The sequence below is a fragment of the Chiloscyllium punctatum genome, chromosome 29 (assembly GCF_047496795.1).
Source record: "Chiloscyllium punctatum isolate Juve2018m chromosome 29, sChiPun1.3, whole genome shotgun sequence".
NCBI lineage: Eukaryota > Metazoa > Chordata > Chondrichthyes > Orectolobiformes > Hemiscylliidae > Chiloscyllium > Chiloscyllium punctatum.
In genome coordinates, this window is record NC_092767.1 from 17,526,355 (window position 1) to 17,536,101 (window position 9,747).

At 43.3% G+C, this 9,747-nt stretch overlaps 1 non-coding gene across 1 annotated transcript; it reads left to right on the forward strand.

Annotated features, from left to right (window-relative positions):
• Positions 1–1,404: 1,404 nt before the first annotated feature.
• trnas-aga (transfer RNA serine (anticodon AGA)) lies at positions 1,405–1,486 on the forward strand. Its single transcript has one exon. It is a non-coding gene; the product is annotated as a tRNA-Ser (tRNA).
• Positions 1,487–9,747: the final 8,261 nt, after the last annotated feature.

Sequence of the window (9,747 nt, forward strand, 5' to 3'; positions counted from 1 at the left end):
AGGGGAATGTCTGACTTTAACCGTGCCCCACGTTGACGCTCCCTTGGGACGTCGCTTCTGTGCTTCCACATTTGAAACTTGCATTTGTCCGATTACCCATTTCAAATTCCAGCTCACCACAACGGAGACCTCTGTCGCTTTGGGGGTATCTTTCTGTGTGTCTCCCTTTGTGGGTGAAAATGAGCATAAGTTCCTCAAAAGAGTTACAAGTCGCTGTGCAAAGGTCGCACATCTGCCCCATTTTTGTGCCATTTAAGAACACAGGATAAAGTCATTGACAATTGCACTGGGAACATTAGAACACACGAGACTTTGGGCCAAAGTTGGAAACTGCGACTGGAATGATTGGCTCTCTGATTAGCCGCGATGCACACAGGTGGAATGGCCTTTTCCCACTTTGTAAATCTACGGAGACAAGTTGAAAATGTTCATAAAGGGTGTTTTATTTACACCAAATACGACAGTATCTATCGCCTTGTCTTGTTATTTACTTGTGAGGATTCGATACTCTCAGAACCGTGGCCCGGATCGTATTCCGGCTCATGGAATGCTTGTATTGTTCAGCTAACATGTCGGTGTCCCAGTACTTCTGCCGATTTTCCGATTCTAGCAGGTCATTGCTTTTGTCCAAAACATTATGAATGTTAACATAATACGAATAGCTGCAGTTGCTGGAAATCTGGGCCAAAAACGAAAATTGTTTGCGGAACGCAGAAAGACTGGCAACAGAAACATCGACTTTCCTGCTCCTCGGATGCTGCTGTGCTTTTCCAAAATTTTCTGATCTAAAATCAGGTTTCCAGCATCTGCAGTCCTCACTTTTGCCTAGTTCCTTCAGTGTCACTGGTTCCCAATTCAAGAACTCCATCTCTAGCGGTTTCATGTCTGTACCTCCATGCTGTCGAGTTGAAGAGTGAAGAAAAGTAACTCACCCCCTCCATCTCTGGGGTAATTAGGGGCTGAAAGTGAATCGTATCACATTGAAGTGTATCTACAAGCGACTTATTCTCTGACTTTTATTGGGAACCATCTCTTTCATTGTAACCATCAGGAAAGACCATTTCGTTCGCTAAAAAGAGAAATGAATATGTCACTGACCTTTGTTTGTTTCATGGCCAAGAATACTCAGATCAATAGCTCCCTTGATTACCTCTGCCGGTCATGTTCGCAAAGAGGTCTAGCAAATTGCCAAGTGTGATTTTCCTTTCAATAAATAATGTTGAATCAATTTTGCTGCAAATATCTTGTCCTAACTTTGTGCTTTTCTTCTTTTACATTGGTGTCTCGCACCTTACAAATGACAGCAAAGGTATGAATGGAGATGGAAACATGTAACTCAAGTCAGCGGCAGCTTTCAATGAGATCACGGCTGATTTGGTCAATGCTCAGGGCATGGTGCTGTCTGTAGTCATGGCCGAGTGGTTAAGGCGATGGATCAGAAATCCATTGGGGTTTCCCCACGTAGGTTCGAATCCTGCTGACTACGTTATGAGCGCTTTCCTGCTGGAACTATTCAAAGTTCAGAAAGCCTGTTTTGCAAACCAGGCCTGTAATTTGATTAGACTTGAGAAACTCGAGTTCTTCATCAGAAATGCTCCACATTTAAAACATGATCTCTGCTTCTCTTTCCAGATACACTGCTCGACACATCGGGTTTCTGCAGTTGTTATTGAACGCCCTGAGCAGAAGTGCTGCTTTTCATTAGATTCCTTTCATCCCTTGTCCTCTGTTCTCTGACTCTGGTCATTGGCAACACTTCCTCCTGCTCGTCAGAGTGCTCATTCCCCACCGCTCCCTCTCCCATCATTTACAAATGACCGCAGGAAATTGCCACTTAACCATCTTTGTTCCAAAGTGAAACTCACCAGCCTAGGAACTCTCTCCACCAAACGGGACTTCTCATCCCTGGGCATGGTGCAAGCCAGAGGATTGTGAAGAGTTCCTGTGAAAATATTGTCAGTTGGCAGTTGGAAAAATGATTAGGAAGCAAACCATATAATTTAGGCTCCAGCTTTGGAAATCTTGAGAAACCCTTTGGGAAATGGAATCATAGGAGATACAAGAAGTGTAAATTGTCAGTCCGAGTAGAGGAAGGGACATTGACTCTGATCTTCTCGGCACAGGAACTGATCTGAGACATTGAAAGAATTCTCGCTCCCGTACGCGAGGAATACAAACTTCATCTGGACTGTGGGATAATGAAAAACTCTGGAACACTCAAGACAATATCCAAATATTGACTGAGATCACTACAGTACGAGTACTTTAGATGGGTCAGTTTTTGTCCACTGTGTGCGGGAGGGCTTCCTGACACAGTATGTAGACATGCCTTCAAGGGAAGAAGCCACTTGCGATTTAATACTGGGTAATGAGCCTGGCCAGGTTTTAGATTTGGAAGTAGGTGAGCACTGTGGAGACAGCGATCACAATTCTCTCAGGTTTACTTTCGTGATGGAAAGGGATAGGTGTACTCCACGGAGCAAGAGTTTCAGCTGGTGGAAGGGAAATCACGATGCAATGAGGTAAGATTTAGGAATCGTAGAGTGGGGTAGGAAACTGTAGGGCGTGAGCACATTAAAAATGTGGAGCTTATTCAAGGAAAAGCTCCTGTGTGTCCTGGATAAGTATGTACCTGTCGAGGGGAATGTCTGACTTTAACCGTGCCCCACGTTGACGCTCCCCTGTGAAGTCCTGCCGGGACGTCGATTCTGTGCTTCCGCATTTGTACAATGATCCATTTCAAATTCCAGCTCACCACAACGGAGACCTCTGTCGCTTTGGGGGTATCTTTCTGTGTGTCTCCCTTTGTGGGTGAAAATGAGCATAAGTTCCTCAAAAGAGTTACAAGTCGCTGTGCAAAGGTCACACTTCTGCCCCATTATTGTGCCATTTAAGAACACAGGATAAAGTCATTGACATTTGCAATGGGAACATTAGAACACACGAGACTTTGCGCCAAAGTTGGAAACTGCGACTGGAATGATTGGCTCTCTGATTAGCCGCGATGCACACAGGTGGAATGGCCTTTTCCCACTTTGTAAATCTACGATGATAAGTTGAAAATAATCTGCAAGGAAAATGTTCATAAAGGGTGTTTTATTTACACCAAATACGACAGTATCTATCGCCTTGTCTTGTTATTTACTTGTGAGGATTCGATACTCTCAGAACCGTGGCCCGGATCGTATTCCGGCTCATGGAATGCTGGGATTGTTCAGCTAACATGTCGGTGTCCCAGTACTTCTGCCGATTTCCCGATGCTAGCAGGTCATTGGTTTTGTCCAAAACATGATGAATGTTCACATAATACGAATAGCTGCAGTTGCTGGAAATCTGAGCCAAAAACGAAAAATGTTTGCTGAACGCAGAAAGACTGGCAACAGAAACATCGACTTTCCTGCTCCTCGGATGCTGCTGTGCTTTTCCAGCGTTTTCTGATATAAAATCAGATTTCCAGCATCTGCAGTCCTCACTTTTGCCGAGTTCCTTCAGTGCTGCTGGTTCCCAATTCAAGAACTCCATCTCTAGCGGTTTCATGTCTGTACCTCCGTGCTGTCGAGTTGAAGAGTGAAGAAAAGTAACTCACCCCCTCCATCTCTGGGGTAATTAGGGGCTGAAAGTGAATCGTATCACATTGAAGTATACCTACAAGCGACTTAATCTCTGTCTTTTATTGGGAACCATCTCTTTCATTGTAACCATCAGGAAACACCATTTCGTTCGCTAAAAAAAGAAATGAATATGTCACTAACCTTTGTTTGTTTCATGTCCAAGAATACTCAGATCAATAGCTCCCTTGATTACCTCTGCTGGTCATGTTCGCAAAGAGGTCTGGCAAATTGCCAAGTGTGATTTTCCTTTCAATAAATAATTTTGACTCAGTTTTGCTGCAAATATCTTTTCCAAACATTGTGCTTTTCTTCTTTTACATTGGTGTCTTGCACCTTACAAATGACAGCAAAGGTATGAAAGGAGATGGAAGCATTTAACTCATCAAGTCAGCGGCAGCTTTCAATGAGATATCGGCTGATTTGGTCACTGCTCAACGTTGCAGCTTTGTCTGTCGTCATGGCCGCGTGGTTAAGCTGAATGATGAGAAGTTTTTTGGGGTTTCCCCACGTCGGTTCGTGTCCTGCTGACGTACGTTGTGAATGCTTTCCCGCTGGAACAATTTCTACTCGATGTTCAGAACGCTTATCTTGCAAACCAGACCGGTAATTTGATTAGACTTGGGAAATTCGAGTTCTTCATCAGAAATGTTCTGTATTTAAAGCATTATCTCTAAGAATAACGAGAGTTAAATTTGGGACAATCAAGGATAATAGTGGGAAGTTTTGTGTGGAGTCAGAGGAGATAGGGGAAGCACTAAATTAATATTTTTCGACAGTGTTCGATATAGAAATGAAAACGTTGGCGAGGAAGATACAGAGATACTTGCGTCTAGTGTAGTAGAGATTGAGGTTCACAAGGATTAGGTAATAGAAATACTGAAGATTGTGAAAACAGACAAGTCCCCTGGGCCGGATGGGATCTGTCCTAGGAACCTTCTGGGAAGCAAGGGAAGACATTGATGAGCCTTTGGAATTGATCGTCAAATCATCGTTGTCTACAGGAATAGAGCCCGTGGAATGGAGCATAGCATATGTTGTTCTCTTGTGCAAAAGGTTTCGTAGAGACAACCCTGATAATTACAGACCAGTGAATACACTGCAGTTGTTGGTAACGTGTTGGAAAAGGTTATTATAGATAGGATTTATGACCATCTCGCAAAGAATAATCTGATCAGGGACAGTCAGCACAGTTTTGTGATGGTTAGGCCTTGCTTAACGAATCTCGTTGACTTTTTTGACAAAGTGACCAAACAGGTAGATGACAGTAACCCGGTTGATGTGGTGTATATGGGTTTCAACAAGTTGTTCGATAAGTTTCCCCACAATAGGCTTTTATACAAAATGCGGAGGAATGGAATTATGGGAGAGTTTCCAGCTTTGATCAGTAATTGGCTTAACAATAGAAAACAGTGTTGTAGTTGATGGAACATGTTCTTCTTGGTGTTTAGGTCCTGGCGCCGTAACACAAGGGTTGGTGTTAGGTCCACTGCTGTTACATGAGATCTAACCTTGCCAATCAGTCTCCCATGGGAAACATTATTGAACACCTTACTGAAGACCGTATGGATCACATTTACTGCTCTGCCCTCAACAATCTTCTTTGTTACTTCTTCAAAAAAATTATCAAGTTTGTGAGACATGATTTCCCACGCACAAAGCCATGTTAATAATCCCGAATCGGTCCTTGCCTTTCCAAATACATGTACATTCTGTTCCTCAGGATTCCCTCCAACAATTAGAGTATTCTTGGCAGAGGCAGTTTCATGTAGGGAATGCGAGGTCATATACTTTGTTGGGAAGAATCAAAAGACACACTAGTGTTAGAATCGATAGAAAAAAAAAGAAGTGCGGTGCAGAGGAGTCTCAGTGTTCTTATACATGAAACGAACAAATGTTAATCACATATTTATTTCTTGCTGGCAAAACAAAGCCTTTTCTGATGCTCACAATTAAAGAGATGGTTTGCAAGAAAATAGGAAAATTAAGTCACCAGTAGAGTAATCAATTACCAAGATATCCCTCGTGATGTCTTATGGGACATGTGGGTTTTTTTGATTTTGGTTCTCCAAAAGTTTTTACAATAGAACCGAGAGTTTTAGATGGGAAGTGAAGATCACGCATGACTACTGCCATTTTTGTCACTCACACGCATTTTTCCCCTTGTACGATTTATTTCGCTTTGTGGTTACTGCGAGTGGGCTTGTAAACTACACATGCTTGTGAGCCAATTCCTCACTGTTCCTCAACACCAGCCAAACAGACTTTGCATCCTTATTTCCTGAATCAAGGTAATTCTCTAACCATTGCATAAATGTCATTAAAACTTCGCTATTTCACACGCCTCTGTATATCATCTTTCAATATTAATTGATCTTTTACTGTATTGCAGTTGTGCATAAGAAGAGAAAAATGAAATGGAGAATGGTGGACCTCCGCTTCATACACCCGTTATTGAAGTGGAAATGCAGATTTCTGCCTATAAAACGATCGTGGAACCATGTGCCGAACCCTCAGGAAACACAGAATAAGTGCAGTGCCACAGGGCATGTCAAGGACAGCACTAGAAGGACAACAGAAATGCTGCTCTAAGCTCCTATTTTGGATGTATTTCTCAATGAGCAATAGAGTGTGACATGTGTTCCATCAGGAGTTACCTCACACAAGGAAGTAACCAGTGCTGCAGACTGTCATATCATCCGAATTCCAAGCCCTGGAATCAGAGACATTCAATATTCTGTGCATAACTGCAAGGAACAGCTGTCCAAGGCGTTTTTACAGTCCAGACGAAATTATGAATGCAGCTCTCTAGTTGTCAGCCTCTTTCTCCTATGTCGTGTTTCGTGCAGTCCATGCGTGGAATCTCGTCAACCACGTTTGAACTGCACATGATGGGGTATTGGGCCTTGTTTTCTCGTGAGTTGCTGTCTGAGTGAGTCCCTCGGTTTCTGTGCTGTTATATGTCCGAGTGTTCGGAGGAATCTGGATATCATTTTCCAGAATTTGTTTTTAACACAGGGAAGCATGATTTAAAAATTACCTCATAGCAAATCCACGTTGCAAACTTTGTATGCCATGCAACGTGGGTGGATATTGGTTCTTGGCAAAGACTTTGTGTGGGCGTCAGTCCAGCAGTCCCTAGTAGCAATACGTACAAACGGCAGGGGCCACACATTCGGCTAGAATAGCACAACAATAATAGGACAAAGCAAGCAGAAGACAGGCAGACAATTCATGGAAGCAGGGCACTCATCCACGGATTCCATCCGTTGGACACAATCTGCAATCCCAACAAACGGCAGCAGCAGGAATGAAACCAAATGCATTCGTACCAAAACATGAGAGCAGCGCTTCACAGTAACCTCTGCAGCGCTGAGAATGTCACCCAGAAAGGGACGAAAAGTCTGCAAACCATCTTCCTAGCGTCACCGAACTTTTCAACAAGAACTCCAGAAGCATCCGAACTTCACATCTTTCTGCTCCAAAACACTCCGCTTTTCCACAACAGAGAATTGCACACTCAACTACCGCGTGTAAGATGAGAATTGGAGCCCCTACACGACCAAGGGCGGCAGTAAGAGTGAGGGGAAACAGCTGCCACTGTCATTCCACAGCTACAAACGCTCTCTTTGAAAGGTACATTATCGTATGAATGTTGGGGCAGCAGTAGAATACGGGAACTCAACAGCGTGCGCTGTGTATTCATATTCTGGACAATGTGAGTTGTTCACAGTTTTCCCTGAAAGTGAGTGGACGTCGTTATTTCACCGCTGTTGTGAAGCCAGATCCTGCACTGAGTCTGCTCCCTCGTTTTTTGTTGTTGTGGCTAAAAGGTGGGCAATCGCAACGTGAAACTTTGTTATATTTTTCTCACATTTCCTTCATTACTGTCCTGGTGAGGGAGGCTGGAGATTGGCTCGCTCGATCAGATGGAGGCACCAGCGCATTGTTGACCTAATTTAATCGAGAATGTAATTGGTCATATTCACTTTGCATGGTACATTTCTCTGTTTTGTTTAATGTTACTTGAGCACTTTCTGTTACTTGGCAATGCACTAAATCTCCAGAATGTCGGGAAGCTCCGTTTGGAATTGCTTCGGTGTTATTTGTGTGAGCAGTTCTTGACATACATGTCTCGCACTGCCCCACAGACAGAAGTAATCAGTTTGCCTGTCTGATAATGACTCTGCCTTTTGAGTTTTGCACCTGGTCCACGTTAAGAGCTGTCAGTTTTTGGATTCACTGGAGAGTTAAGGGGATAACACGATTTGTGAGGTTTTTTTTAGTCAACGAAATTATTTGATGGAGAACTTGGGAATGTATCAAGGAGATTGGTCATTGTCTGTAAATGTCGGGAAAACATTCCTCTCTGTGTCATTTCAAAACATTACGCCTCAAGAAAAAAATAAAATTCAAACACGCTGACTTAGTAACACAGAGCATGCGTTTTTGCAAGTGGTCTATTCAAACTGTTGTCAGGTACTGGAGTGTCACAGAATTGCCGAGCACGGAAGCAAACCTTCCTATCCACCTTGCACCTGTTGAACAGATGACCGTAACTAATCTAAACATATTTGTCAATATTTGTCCCTTATCTCTCCGAACAATTCCTGTCTGCATACCCATTTAGATGCCTTTGAAGTGTTGTGAGTGCACCAAACTCTGCCAATAAATGTGGCAATTTATTCCACACGCACAAAAATGTCTATATTAAAAACAAGTGTCGCTCACGTCCCTTTCAAATTGTACGGCTCTCACATTAAACCTATGCTATCTCACTGTAAACTCATGTGACTTCTGAAAAAGTGTAGATTGACTATGTTCTCTGTTTGTCTACCTCATGATTTTGTAAACTTTTCCAAGAACATCCCTCAGGCCTGAAGCTCCGGGGAAAACTGTCGAAGAATATTCAGCTTCTCAATAATGTCCACACCGTGCAAACCTTTCAAATCGTTGTAATTTTTTTAAAAATTATGCTAAGGTGCATATTGAAAGTGCCAGGGGAAATTGCCTGAAGTGAAGCGATGCTGAAACATAGTCTTGACAGGTTTGACGCTTCGTTATCGTGAGGGAGCGTCGCCGAGTGGTTTAATGTAGGTAAAAGCAATGAGTGCAGATGCTGGAGACCAGATTCAGGATTAGTGGTGCTGAAGAGCGCAGCAGTACAGGCAGCATCCGAGGAGCAGTAAAATCGACGTTTCGGGCGAAACCCTGTATTCCTGATGAAGGGCCTTTGCCTGAAACGTCGATTTTTACTGCTCCTCGGATGCTGCCTGAACTGCTGTGCTCTTCCAGCACCACTAATCCAGAGAGGTTTAATGTGCTGGGTTTAGGATCCAGTCTCTATTGCGTCGTGGGTTTGAAACCCAACTTTGCAATAGAACAACTGCAGGAAGCTTTTTATGACAGAGCTACACAGGTCCTGATATTGCTTTATGGGTGTGTTTGTTACTCCTCGGGTCTCTCACCCTCTCTGCGATAAACACGGGAACATGAGCAACTGATTCTTAAAATAATGAGAACTACTGCTGTCCACATCCTCTCGATCACTGTGCGTTTGGATGTGTACACGCACAATTTTGCTTCCAGTTGCTGTGTCTCAAATGGTCAGAGCATTTGGCTGAAATGTTGGTTGTCCTAGCCCAAAAAGAGCACAGAGCCTCAAATATTTCACATCAAGTATTGAGATTGACCATGCGCTGACAATACAACCACGAGAACCCATCTATGATTGACCCTGAGTCCGCAATGAGTGAGACGGTCACGTGCAGCAAAATGTGACCCCACTCTCTACAAGCCCCAGCTGCCAACAGAAAGGGGCCCCTGCAGTTTCAATCAGCGGCTTCCTGCCCAGCCCTGGGACACAGCTCATGGAAACTCCTTCCTCAGGAACGGCTGTTACCGTGTGAAAGGGTAAAAAATTCTAATTCAAATTGGAAATGGGTTCAGAAGATTGTTCCTGTTTTTAAAACATTTTATAATCAGAATTCCTTTCACGAATATTAGAAGTGGTACACTTTGTAGGCAGGTCGAACAAAGAAAGTGTTGATTGTGAGGACTCTGCCTCTTCAGCAGATGGGATTCCCTACACTCTAATCAGAAATGATTTGGTTTCCTGAGCTATTTTCCTGATTGTTTT